The 12,954-nt window shown below is 40.1% G+C and overlaps 1 long non-coding RNA gene across 1 annotated transcript; it reads left to right on the forward strand.

Moving 5' to 3' along the window:
- Positions 1–3,544: 3,544 nt before the first annotated feature.
- LOC120732710 lies at positions 3,545–10,394 on the forward strand. The gene is made up of 2 exons (XR_005695656.1): positions 3,545–3,708; positions 3,887–10,394. It is a non-coding gene; the product is annotated as an uncharacterized LOC120732710 (long non-coding RNA).
- The last annotated feature ends 2,560 nt before the right edge of the window (positions 10,395–12,954 follow it).

The following is a 12,954-nucleotide window of genomic DNA, read 5'->3' on the forward strand; positions in this document are numbered from 1 at the left end:
TCTAAAAGAAGTTAAACTGCCACTTTTTTATAGTTGTCATGGTTATTAATGACATTAAGATGAATTTAAACCAGTGCTTCAAAATAAGCATCCAGGTAAGTTACTAAAAGTTCTTTGGTTTTACACAGTGAATTGCACAGGTCTAAAACATGAGGACAACAGTGCACTCCTATCAGCAGGAAACTGAAAAATCTAAACAGCAAATGGATTAGTATTTATTAGGGGTGCAACAATACTCGTATCGATATTGAACCGTTTGATACAGTGCTTTCGGTTCGGTACGCATATGTATCGAACAATACAATTTTCTTTCTTTATTTTATCAACTTTTCTTCTGACGATGCTGTCTGTGTTGAGCGCTCAGTGGATCTGCGTTGACTACTCCGCCTAGGCTGCACTGTCGAGTGCAGATCCACTCAGCGCAGCGCAAGCTAGCAAGACAGAAGCTAAGCTCGTTGCAACATGGCAACTGCTTCAACGCTAGCCGAAATTGAACCTCCCCCACCCTCATTCAGATCTGGCCTTTGGGACTATCTTGGTTTTCATGTGAAGCATGACCCTGATGGTAAGCGCGTCATGGACAAAAGCAAAACAGTATATCGGATGTGCCATGCAATGCGCAATTGGTGGGAAGTAGTGCGTTAGCGCAGTTAGCTTGTTAACTTGTTGACACCGTCCAGCCCCACGCATGGGGTGATCTGCGGTAACTTGTTAACGGAGATTTGCCGCGTTATGGCGTTAACGTCATTTTAACGAGATTAACGCTGACAGCACTAGTGGGAACACAAAGAATATGACTGCACATTTACACCGACATCATCCTAGTGCAAAGACAAGTGGAAGCAGACAAAAACAACAAGCACGCATGTTACAAACTTTACCCGAGTCATTTAGACAGCCGTTAGCACATGATTCTCCTTATGGGGACCTCATATGTTTAATATGCTGCTGAGAATATAGCCCAGAAGAAGCATATGGTATAGCTTTTATTTTGGAAAGAGCCATTTCTCTGTAATAAACTCTCTTTTCCAAAGATGAGTGATTTCTCGATCAGATAGATTTATTTATTTTTGTTATTTTGTTGTTTCAGCAACATTAAATTTAAAAACTGTACTTTTGAGTTAAAATATATATTTATAATTTTAATAAATGACAAATTGAAAAGGCATGAACATTTTTTTGTATCGAAAAAATATCGAACCGTGACACCAAAGTATCGAACTGAACCGTGATTTTTGTGTATCGTTGCAGTCCTATTATTTATAGAACAATTTTCTGATTTTACTAAGCAAACAAATACTTGTTAATGAAACAGTACTGGAATAGTGAGTTCTATCTAATGATAAGAGTCCAAAATGGTCCTGTTACACTATACTGGTCTGACGTATATTGGATCCAATTCCTACTGATGTTCCTACTAATATTAAAGGAAAACATGTAAGTTAGAGAAAACTTTGCTTTTGCTGGGTGTTGCTTTATTTCATGCAAGTTAACACTGTGAAGCACTAGCAGCTGTCTCTGTCTGCCTTCCAGACAAACAGCATTATTATTATTCCACCTCACCTCGTGTACTCGCTGACAGACACCTGCATTGTTCTTTATTCAAAGCAGGAGGTGTATGTGACTATTGTTGCCATCAGGCTGAAGATATGTTACTTTGCAACGTAAAATGTTGTCTTTGCTCTTTTACTGCTGGGAATCAATGTGCCAGCTGTCCTTTCACCCACTCTTTCTCACCCATCTGCCAGCCAGTGTTTTTTTTTTTTTTAACCGCTCCCTCTCAATCCACTTACACTATGTCACTATTAACCTGCTGCCCATTCTCTCTCACACAGCCACATGTCACTGGAAAGAATCTATTACACTATCGGCTCATTCACAAGAAGATGTGTAAAGAGGCCAGTCAGGGTGATAAAGCCCTCAGAGTGAAAGGAGTGGATTTTGCCTCTGGGAAAAATCACTATTTAACATGCGGAAGTAAATTTGTGGTGTGTAGGTCCAGAGTTCAGTGTGCTATTTTATGTTCTATAAGTAACTAGAGTTTTAGCATTTTCTGCTCACCAAGTAGCATACTGTATCACAGTAACATGTCAGAGATTTAATATTTCATGGTATTTCAGTCTCTACAAGGATGAGTAGAAATCTGCCAGAAAGCAGACATAGATATGCTCTTACAGTACTACATATGTTTTTGCATATGCACAGTGATTTAGGTCAATGGGTTATTTTTTGTAGCACAAGCTTAAGTTTTTGAGCCTTTGTGTCTTGATGGTCATCATTTGTATATGTATTACTATTTTCAGGAACCTTTTTAGGAATTTAAAGTGTGAACATGTAGTTTTAAACTGTTTATGTGTTAGTGTTTTATGATTCCTGTGTTCCACACACCCCAAAATCTGGTGAACATATTGGCATCCCAAGGCCCCTGTTTTTAATAAACTTTAATAAAAGAATAACTTTTACGAGATCATGTAGAACCCTGTGGTCTGTTGACATGCTTCTGATGACACTTTATGGAGGTTTTATGTCTTTGTTGTATATTATAACAAAACGAAGCCTTCCTTTCCCACCCTGCAAGGGTAGGCTACCAAAATGTAGAGATGACCAGAGACCCCTCCTTATGATTTGGGTTTAAATAATTTGATTAATTTGTTGGAAATATTATCAAATGAAGCAAAATTACTTAGCTATCATACCCCATGAAGTATCTATTATCTGTGTGCAGGTTCAAGAAAGTCTCAAAACAATAATGGAAAAGCAATCTGTTTATTCGTGTACATGCACATAAACTGCCACTTTTATTTTTCATTACATTAAGCACAACTTTGAGACTAATGTACTTAAGTATGAAATTTCTTGCCTGCTGCAGTGGTCTAGTGTCACCCTGGCAACCAAGAAAATAAACCTTTCAAAAGAAAAAACTGCAACTGTTGCATTTTTACCCAAACCACGACCTCTTTTCTGAACCTAACCAAGTATCACAAGATCATACCGAGGTCTTTAAATGCACAAAACCCAACCATGTAGTTTTATTAAGAGGGTGTAAAAAATCTCTTCAAAAGGGGAAATTCTTCACCCTGTATACCTGGACACAAGTCAATAGATATTAAACTTGTGTTCAGTTAAATGAAACTATGGGGGTCAAGTTTGGACAACTTTTGTTCAGAAGCACAAATTATTAGATTAAACTGGCTGTTTCATGAATTTTGTGACAAATTTGGACAAATCTGTCACAAAATTAGCCCCCCCCCTAGGGAGTTAATCCGGCCATGCTTCTCAGAACTAAATTGGAGCCTGTGCAGTTGTTTCAGCCTCTTCTGTATCAGTATATTATTATATTATTCCCACAGGAGCATGTCATCAAATGTATTTAAGTAGTCTCTTCGCAGAGTATGGCAGCATGCCCAGATCACTCCACAATGAGAAACCCCGTCAGTTCCCAGAATAGAAATCCCATTTCAGTGCCAGACTTGAACGAAACTCTCCCTGAGGTCTCCACAGCGCAGAAACCGGGTGTGAGGTCTGTCGAGAAAAAAGGTATGCATACTGGTTTGTGACTACCGCTAGCCTTAACACTTTAATTAGTCGGCATCCGCCTTCTCTGTCGTCGCCCTCCTCCGCGTGCTTTCACCTGTTGGTGCCGACAAACCGCTCGCGCTCATCTGTCATTATTTTTCTTTTTGCTGGGAAGGGACTGAATCAAACCAGGTGAGGATTAAACACCAGAAAAAATGCGATAAAGTGACCGTCGGTTTAACAGAGACAGCAGCTGGCGAGGTCAAAGTAACGCTGACAGTACCTGAAAGTGAAACAGCGTTCAAAAAAAGTTTACTGAAGTGACTCTTCGCTGTTTTTTTCCTCTCTCGTGTTTTCTCTTCTGACTTAGTCCGGCTTTGTCACTATGCTATGACTCGTCAGAGGACCCGCATGTCTTGCTGAAGTTGGACCACGTTTATCAGGTAAGAGCCGTATTTTTGTTTTTGAATCGGTTTTGTTGTTTAGCAGCAAGTCAGCAGACCTCTCCAGCACACAGTCTTTGCTCTTGGCAGAGAGCCTTAATCAGCAGGCTGTGTTTAAACCTCAATCTTGACATTACTGTGCTGTTACCAACTTACCAGCGACCATCTCTAGAGTATATAATCTCTCCACTCAGAACAAAAGAGAAATTAACAGTTTCCTCAAAGCAAAACTGTCCTCTTGCTTGAAACCTGGGCTGCGTTAATAAAATGATAGTGTTTCGTAATGTTTCATCCCACGCTTTGACTCACGTCTTATCTTTAAAAATATCCAAAGCAATGTCCTCTGAGATAAATTTCACAGAGTTTATATAAATTTCCCCTTTTTGTTTACAACGACCCGGGGATACCTCCCCTTTTATCGTTCCATCAGCACTCAAAGTAAACAGTGGGTGGGAGAGCGGGCTGAGGTGGGATTGTGAGGATTTGTTGTCTGGAGTCTTCTGCCTTTGGCTTTTACTCCCCAGTCTCAATCACACGTGTTTTGTCTGAATGCACATTTGACAAATCTGTGTCTGAGCCCAGTGTCCCGGGTAGTCATTAAAGGATAACTCCTTGCATCACAGTTCCCACAGGTTTACTCAGACCAAAGTACTGCTGTGAATACAGTTGAACTTGCCTTGATGCCAGGAACTGAAACACAGTAGCAGATAAATCACAAGGGCCTTGAGCGATTTTCTCACATTATACCTTAATGCCTGCATTTGCTTTATACTTTGACTTTCTAATGTGTGGGTCTTATTTAAGGCAACAGTTAGATGGCTGTGTGGCTAAGAGAAAGCGAGCTTTCTGTTTGTGATATACAGTATTTTAGTTTGAGTGCAGCTGTGAACTTGCGACAAAGCTCAGGTGTTACTAGTAACGTCTTCTAATACACGGTGTGACAGTGATCACAAAATCAGGATTTTGAAAATGAGGATTCCTGCCTTCATGACACGTGGGTTTCAAAATCCAAGATCTGTTTTTTTAAAGTCTGGCTAAAAGAAATGTAACACGACAATCATAATTTCATCAGTTTCTGCAGTAAAGTTTCAGTCTTACGAACACTCTAAAAACTGAGGAGAGTGGAAAATCCACATTTTGTTGGACACATGATTTTTACTTTCCTTTTGTTTACTTATTGTAAATTACCAAAGCTTAGAACCAACTGATTCCCCAACTAACGGTTGCAGCACTACATTGAAGATGATGCATCAATATATTTTTCAACTTTTTATAATGTGCTCTCTCCTTCTCCTGATTTCAGCTGTTGTGTTTCAGTAAATAGAGCTTGACTTGTTGAAACTATCTTTAAGTGAGAAGAATAATGTTGACCCCTGAATAATATCCTGATTTAAAATAATTCACCATGTTTCTGCTCAGTTAGGGCTCATTACAAGCAGAAAAAACCCATATGAAAGTTCAGAAAACAAAACAATATTGGCTAAAAAAGCTAAATGGAAAGTTCATAATCTTGTCTGTTTATTTCTCATATTAGATGGATTCCTTTATTGTTTAGAGAGCTTATATTAGATATCTTTTATCCCTCAAACACAGTATTTGAAGTACTCACAGCAATACTTTGTCATAGTGTTGGCACTGGATTAAAGCATTTAAAATTGTGCCCATACTTGGCTACAGAAACCACTTATCTGTTTGTTCTACTTGGTTTTTTTCTGATCTCGAAGCCAAGTCCTGAAGAAGAGCCTTGCATTTTCATTCTCTAGGATGCCTCACACAATGTGGAAAGTACAGATGACAACTGAAACTAATTTTAAAAAAGCTTCATCTTGTCAAGTTCCCATTGCCATCACTAAAAAATATCTAAACCTGACATTAGCTGGTCAAGAAATTTTCCACTGGAATGTGTAAACAACAGTGGTTCTGCAGTGAAATTTCCAGTAACAGTTGCTTTTCCCAGTTTTTTTTTTCTTCTCTAGTCAGCCCATTTTTCATAAGTGAAATACATAATTCAGATGCAGAAGTCTATGTTGTTGTTGTTTTTAGCTGCATCACTGCTTTTGTTATATGCGTTGCCAACCCAGGTGTCAGGCAGGATAGACCGCTCCACACTTAACAGCTGGGTGACGGCCAGGACTGCTTTCACCTGCTCTTCCTGCTCAGAAACTTGTATTGCGATGACAGCTTTCGGGTCCTCTGTGCTGAGCCAGCAGGAGCCATATGCAGCAGATCCAGAGATTGCTGCAGTCATCCACAGGATTCACTCTGTTAAATTTCAGTATGCTTTTGGCCCAAATGTCCACAAATACTTTTTCCTCTGCTTCATGAAGGCTAATGAGTGTGCATAAACATTTAAAATGTGCATTGCACACATATAAAGCAGTACCTATTGCACTCTGGCTGAAGCCAGCACTGGCGCACCAAACAAAAGATTTTCCAACCAAAATTCATTCTTCTAAAATGAGACCATCACTTTAAGTGTTTTTTTTTTGTTGTTGTTTTTTCCTTTGCTGCGAGCCAGAGCGTGTAGCAGGGCCAGTGCGAGTAAGTGGTAAAAAGTGGGACTTCTGTGCTTACATTTTTGACAATAAAATAGGAAATTTATTTTTGTTCTCTGGAAACCATCTATGAATAAGATAGTGATGTAATGATGTCAGGCCTGCCATTGAGCAGAACCCTATAAGGTCTGGTGATTTGGACTGTGTGATCGAAGCCACAGCCTGTAATCGTGGCTAATAAAAAGAATATGTGACTTGTCCTAATAGGTCGCAAGGCTTAATGGCTGGTTTTGATGTTTTTCCTTCAAAAGATGAGAGACGGCAACTAACTGGAGAAGCCTTTTATGACGGGCATTAAACATGCACTTCTGATTTGTGTCATGCCAATGTACAAGACGCTACCATGCAGTGTAAAGTCACAGTGTATGTATATTTTGGAAAGCCAAACTGATTTTATAACTTACCGATCCTTTAAATGGACAGAATTAATGATGTTTTTGAGTTTAAATTTTAAAGGCATTGCTGCTTTTTAATTGTTCTGCTCTAAAAACTTGCACAGGTAGGTGTTTTGATCATACCCAGTTTAATATATAAAATCCTATAAATTCCCTACAGTTGTTGTTTGCCTGGGCAAATATTAACTGCTGAAAATCAAACTGTCACTGTATAAGCTGGGTCAGCTCCTACTCATTCAAAAGGATCTGGCTTCTCAGTTTTTTTTAATTGTGTCTGTAAAATTAGTTTGAAGCTGATGCACTTTTATCGCTCAGACCTGCATTGTTATACTATTATGAATGAACTGAGTGAGTTCACCTCTAAGCCTTCCTCGTGTGGATTAATTTGGCATTGTAAGCTACCCTGCTCTATACGAGGCACTTTAGCTCACATGCTGCTCATGTGACGTTTTCCTTATAGCTCTCCTGCATTGAACACACAGTGACAGGCTGTAATCAGCATTCACACCCACACAGGGCATGCCATGGTCAGAGCTCTTTTGTCCTGAACAGCTAGTGGAATATTGCTCTTGTCAGTGTTGACTTTATGGTTTTGTGCACACTGTGGTTATCCCCATACTTTTCGTTAGCCACTTATTAATGAGGGGTCCGGATGAGGACAAGGTCATTTTGGAGTGTTATTGGAATGAATTGTAAACCTGTCACAGGCAGCTCTGAGTTTAGAGTCAAAATGAACAAATGGTTTTCCTCCACACTATGTACTGTATTCAGTTCCTTAGAACCATCAAAAAGGAATCAAACTGCTATTCCCTCTGTGCTCCGTGTTCCTCCTGCAGTTGGTGGATTCACAGCTTTTGTGCTGTTCCTGCCCAGACTCCATAGGCTAAGGCCTGACAACCACTCTCCTGCGAGCACCCACCCTTAAACCAAGTCCATGAAGATCTGGGGTGGAGCAATGATAACCCTATGGCAGGCCGATTAGCAGTTGACCTTGACTACTTCTTCCTAAGGTTGTGTTTTTTTCCCCCCCCTGAATGCCTCTTAGTCTGGGCACACCTAAGACCAATTTAGACCTTACTGGGGGGGCAAATTGCCCCAGAAAACATAGCTCCTGGGATCAAGCAAGTACGCAAACCCCTCCCACACGATAAGATGGCAATTAACGGATGGAGCTTAATCATTAGGAAAGGTAAAGTTGCTACTACTCCATGTCAAAAGGAGCTAGTTGAGGTAATTCAAACATCTGACTTGGATGCCTGCTGGGCACCTCCTATATGTGGTGTTTTGGGCATGTGTCTGTTCCAGGCAGAAGGCCCTGGAACAGACACAGACATAATCTCTCCACACAAGATATGGTGGGGTAATTATGTGTCTCAGCATGCTTGGGAATGCCTCAGTGTACCCTAGAATGAGTTAAAGGAGGTGGCTGGAGAGAGGGAGGTCTTGGCATCTCTGCTTATACACCTGAACCCCGATAAGGAGGAGAGGGAGGAATAGCGTCATTCAGTTTCTTTTCAATTGTTACATTCAGTTTTAACCATAAAGCTCCACTTCATAATAATAGTCACTTAGGGCACTTTACATGTCAGATAAATCTTACATTATTATTATGGAGGGAAATCCAGCAAAGCTACTAAATATGATCCAAAGCTGAAACGGAAAACATACAAGCCAGTCATTTTGTTGCACTGACACATGCACATAGTAGAAGGTCTTACTGACAGACATAGCTCTCCCTGTTTTATTAAGCTGTTGGTATTACAGTTGTTAAAGGTTCAGTTTTTGTCGGGACTCTGATTAAGCCAATAGTAAAGTAGCACGTGTGTGTAAAATGTGTGTATACGTAGTGAACGTGTAGCTTCCAAGGGGAGGTGTGGGGATCTTTTCAGTCCCTGTTTTGGTGGTGGTGTTGGGAGGATCCCTTTACAGGAAGAAATCTTGAGCAGAACCCTGGGTGGCCTCCAGTCTCGGCTGAATTGAAGAATAAGCAAAAAGAAAAAATATTCCAGTTTCAGGAACAGATTATTTGAATTTAGATAAGGTTAGCTTTTGTTTGTTAAACCAGTGGGTCAGAGGCATACATTTTATTCTTCAATTTACACGTCACGTGGAGCACTATTGATTTCAACATTATATAATATCAACTTTGACTCATTTACAGTTTGATTAAAACAGCACTTATGACATCATCAGGTTACCTTGGCTCAGGCTTTCAGACTTAATGAGAAACTCCACAGATTGTTACAAGAAAAGTCCCCTACAACTCGCTGGGAGTGCTTCTGCATACACGGACAAGTTGTATAAAAGCTTTTGTGGCTCCAGAGGGAGCTGTGCAAAGTCTGATAAATATCTTCAAGTAATGTGCTGTGAGTCAGCATTGGTTGGGATTGAAGGAGTGCAGGATTGGAAAGGTGTGAGCTCACCAGTTTTCCGTGACCTCCTTATCTCCGCTTAAGTCTTGTAGCTCAAGGCTGTGTTAGCTGCTTCCAGCATACAGGAGCACACACATACCAAAACTGCTATAAGTTCTTGAAATTACAGGCAGTGGCAGCAAATGAAATGTTCCAGAAAAAAATCAAATTTGCTGGTTAGTCATGAATCGGAACACAAACCCACATACTGACTCACTTCTGTTTGGATAAGCTGGGATCAAACGAAGTGAGAAGCATCACAGTAAAAGAGCAAGATAAAACTTTTCTGAAGTGAACACACATGCTGTGTGAGATAAAGTGACACGAGTAGCATTTTTCTCATGTCTGCTTGATATGTTGTCGAACAGGCATAACCCCTTCACACTGTTTGTGTTGTGGTGAATCAGATATTGGCTATAAATGATCTGTGACTGATACTTGGCACCGATAGAAGTTAACGTATATGATCAGGCCGATTTCTGAGGGTTACGTTTTTGTTTTTGCTCTGGGGATTCCTTACATAACACGCATACGCACGCACACACACTCACACATACACACGCGATCCCACTTGATCCTGAACTGCATCTCCGGTCATTCTCTCTTTCTCTGGCATCTTATTCTCCAGAGGCGCTCCCCTCCCCGTAATCAAGTCCAATTATTTTGGGCACAAAACTCTGCTTTGTTCTTTGATCTGCCTTTCAGGCAGAGCTTTGCTCCCCCCCTTTTTTTTTTTTTACTGTCTCGCTCCATCTTGTTTCATTAGTGTTTCTTTTGCCTTTTTGATTGTTTTATTTACTCAAACCACCGTGTTAATATGGAGGCCTGGACTTTACTCCTGTATGTCTTGGCTCTAGCATTGATAGGGTATCTTGCTGGACTTTAGTTAGAGGTCAAACACTTGCACTAATGTTTGTTTGGATTATGATGTAATTCACTGTGACGCTCTCCCTGTCCTGTTTTCCCTGAAATTGACAGCTTTCACTGGATATCAGAGGATCAGAGAGCGAGGACCCAACTTTTTACACATCAACTTTCTCTCTTTGTGTGTTACTGTAATTGCCCGAACTATGATACAAAGCATACTGTCTTAATTCTTTTTGCTTGCATTTTTACTCCTGTTTACTCCTATTTAGTGGCCAAATAATTTATGTAGTCCAGTCTAATATAGGATACATATTTCTTTTATGGTGCCTCTAATGTTCAGGTTTTTTTTTTTTTTTTTTTTTTTTTTTTTTTTACAGATGGTTTTTATTCATGAACATTTCATCAATCAGGTCTTGAATGAGGTGTTGTGCAAGACTCATTATGGTGATAGGTGCTTGTAGTTATTCTAGGCTGATACGCATGTTTAAAGCAACAATTTGAACAAAATCTAAAACTAATATGTTTTTAAATTATTATTATATTTCTGTTATTTAATACTGTACCATGTAAGGAAATGTTTAAAATAACTTGAGTGTGTTAAATTGTTTTAGCTCTTCACAACAGCTAAATGTCAGCCACTGACACCAGCATATTCCGCCTGATTTGATTACAGACCAGTGTCAGCCAAAAAAGATATGTCGGTGGATCTTTGGGTGTTTGTAGTACTCTTGCCCACCCTTGTCCTGGGGTTATCAGGACATAGTGATTCAGCATTTGTCAGGACAGGATAACTATCTTAATAGATGACTTCATTAGTGAATAAAATGTTTAATTATTCAATATTGTTACATAAAATTTATTAGAAATGTTTGTGTAATCAAGCATATGCACATAATATTACAAAAATATTAATATTAATTAACTTTCAATCAATGTCAAAGTTTTGTTACTTTGCTTAGTTGTCTGGACCTCCTTTCATTGGGCTGCTGGTTCTTGGTGTTTTTATTTGTTTGTTTTTCTGTTTTCATGTAAAATGTATGTTATTATTATTTTTTAATAGCTTCTGTCTCGTGGGAGCCTATATATCAGTGTCATACTGTAAACTGTGACTGCATGGGGAAAATAACACACGTCACAGACCATTAATAGTCCTCAGTCACATTTCTCCTTTAGGTACCAGAAGTGGTAAAATATCACTCCTGAAACGGAAAGTGCAGTTTCAGCTTGTTTTAGGGAAATACCCTGTATACATACCCCATCAAAAGTTAACGCTTACATTTATTTGTGTTTCCTCCACAGACCACTCTACATTCTTAAAAAGGTAGATGAGTCACAGTGATCTAGTCTTTATTTTAAAGGTGCAAATTCTACTTTTTCACTGTCAAGACGTAACATGTTTGTTGTATGAACATTATTGTAATCTATAGCCACATGTAGGACACATCAGCTTTTTTTCCATCCATTATATCACTAGAAGTGAGCTGTGCCACCCCCTTGCTGTTCTCTGCTGCTCTCTGTCCATGCCTTTTCATCCCTCCCCAGTGCTCCCCCCCCCCCCCCCCCCCTCTGGATGTCAGTGTGCCAGTGGTTGTTTGGAAGCTCTCGCTCATATCTTGGCTTAAATTTATCTCTACTTTTGCTCAGCGTGCATTCCCTGCAACCTAATAAGGTCTGCATGGAGGGAAAGGAAGAGGGCACAGAGGGCGAGAGAAGATGGTGGGAAAAGGTTGGACAATAGTAATCAAAAGTATTTTCCCACAAATTTGTTTTGGCCTGTGCACACATGGGTGTTTCTGCTAGGGTTTTTTTGTGCGTGTGTGTATAGAGAGCGAGACCACAAAGATGAGAGTGAAAGCACAAAACATAATGAAGAGATTAGGATATTGTAGGCCTATTGTAGGCTGACATGTTCCTAAGCTCTTTGATGTAGCACATCATATGCTCTGTACGTAACAATATTTTCTTCAGTAAATCCACATGAATGTGACAGAGAAGATAATAAAGTACAATATAACAGTACTTCAAAGCCTTTTCTGATCTTGCTCCTTTCAAATTGTAATTGATGACCATTGAAGCTACAGCAGAACATACTGTTGTTTATCACGCTTGTGTCTACACACGCTGATAGTCCTTCGCTAAGAGAGAGACCCTGAAACCCAACCACAAACCACCACGCATATAGGATATTAACTCCGCTCTTTCACTTCCACTCTTCAAAGCAAGGTGTTTTCACAGACTGTTTTCTGGAAGCTGGAGGGGATTTCTCTGCTTATGCTGCTTTATTCAACCATCCTATCCCCTCAGCAAACTGTCACCTGATCCCTCACACACCTTCAGCCATGCAGCATATTAGATTACTACAATACTCACTAAAGTCAACCAGACACCCCTCCAACCCCACACTCTCCAGCTCTCATTTACTCCCTCCTCTGTTTCAGACTATAGAAATGCCCCAACACAATATGGAAAACTCCAGGAGTCAGTGGCAGCAGGGTCTGCGGCCTCCGTGGATCACCAGAATGACTGAAGGTCAGAGTCCCGCCTCCTCAGGGGCAGAGTCTGATACAGAAAGTAGCAGCGCAGAGAACGAGAAGGTGAGGGAGAGGAAGCTGTCTATGGTGGTGATGTAGTCGTTTGTTAAGACCTTTTAATTCTGGTTAAAACAATGAATCATCATTGCTGGTCTGAGCCCTTCCCAGCCTAACAGCCTGCATGTGGTCACTCTGTCTGCTCATTCTTTTTCCTGCTTTCTGTCAGACCTCCATTA

The sequence above is a fragment of the Simochromis diagramma genome, unplaced genomic scaffold (genome assembly GCF_900408965.1).
Source record: "Simochromis diagramma unplaced genomic scaffold, fSimDia1.1 OVJJ01000361.1, whole genome shotgun sequence".
Taxonomy (NCBI): domain Eukaryota; kingdom Metazoa; phylum Chordata; class Actinopteri; order Cichliformes; family Cichlidae; genus Simochromis; species Simochromis diagramma.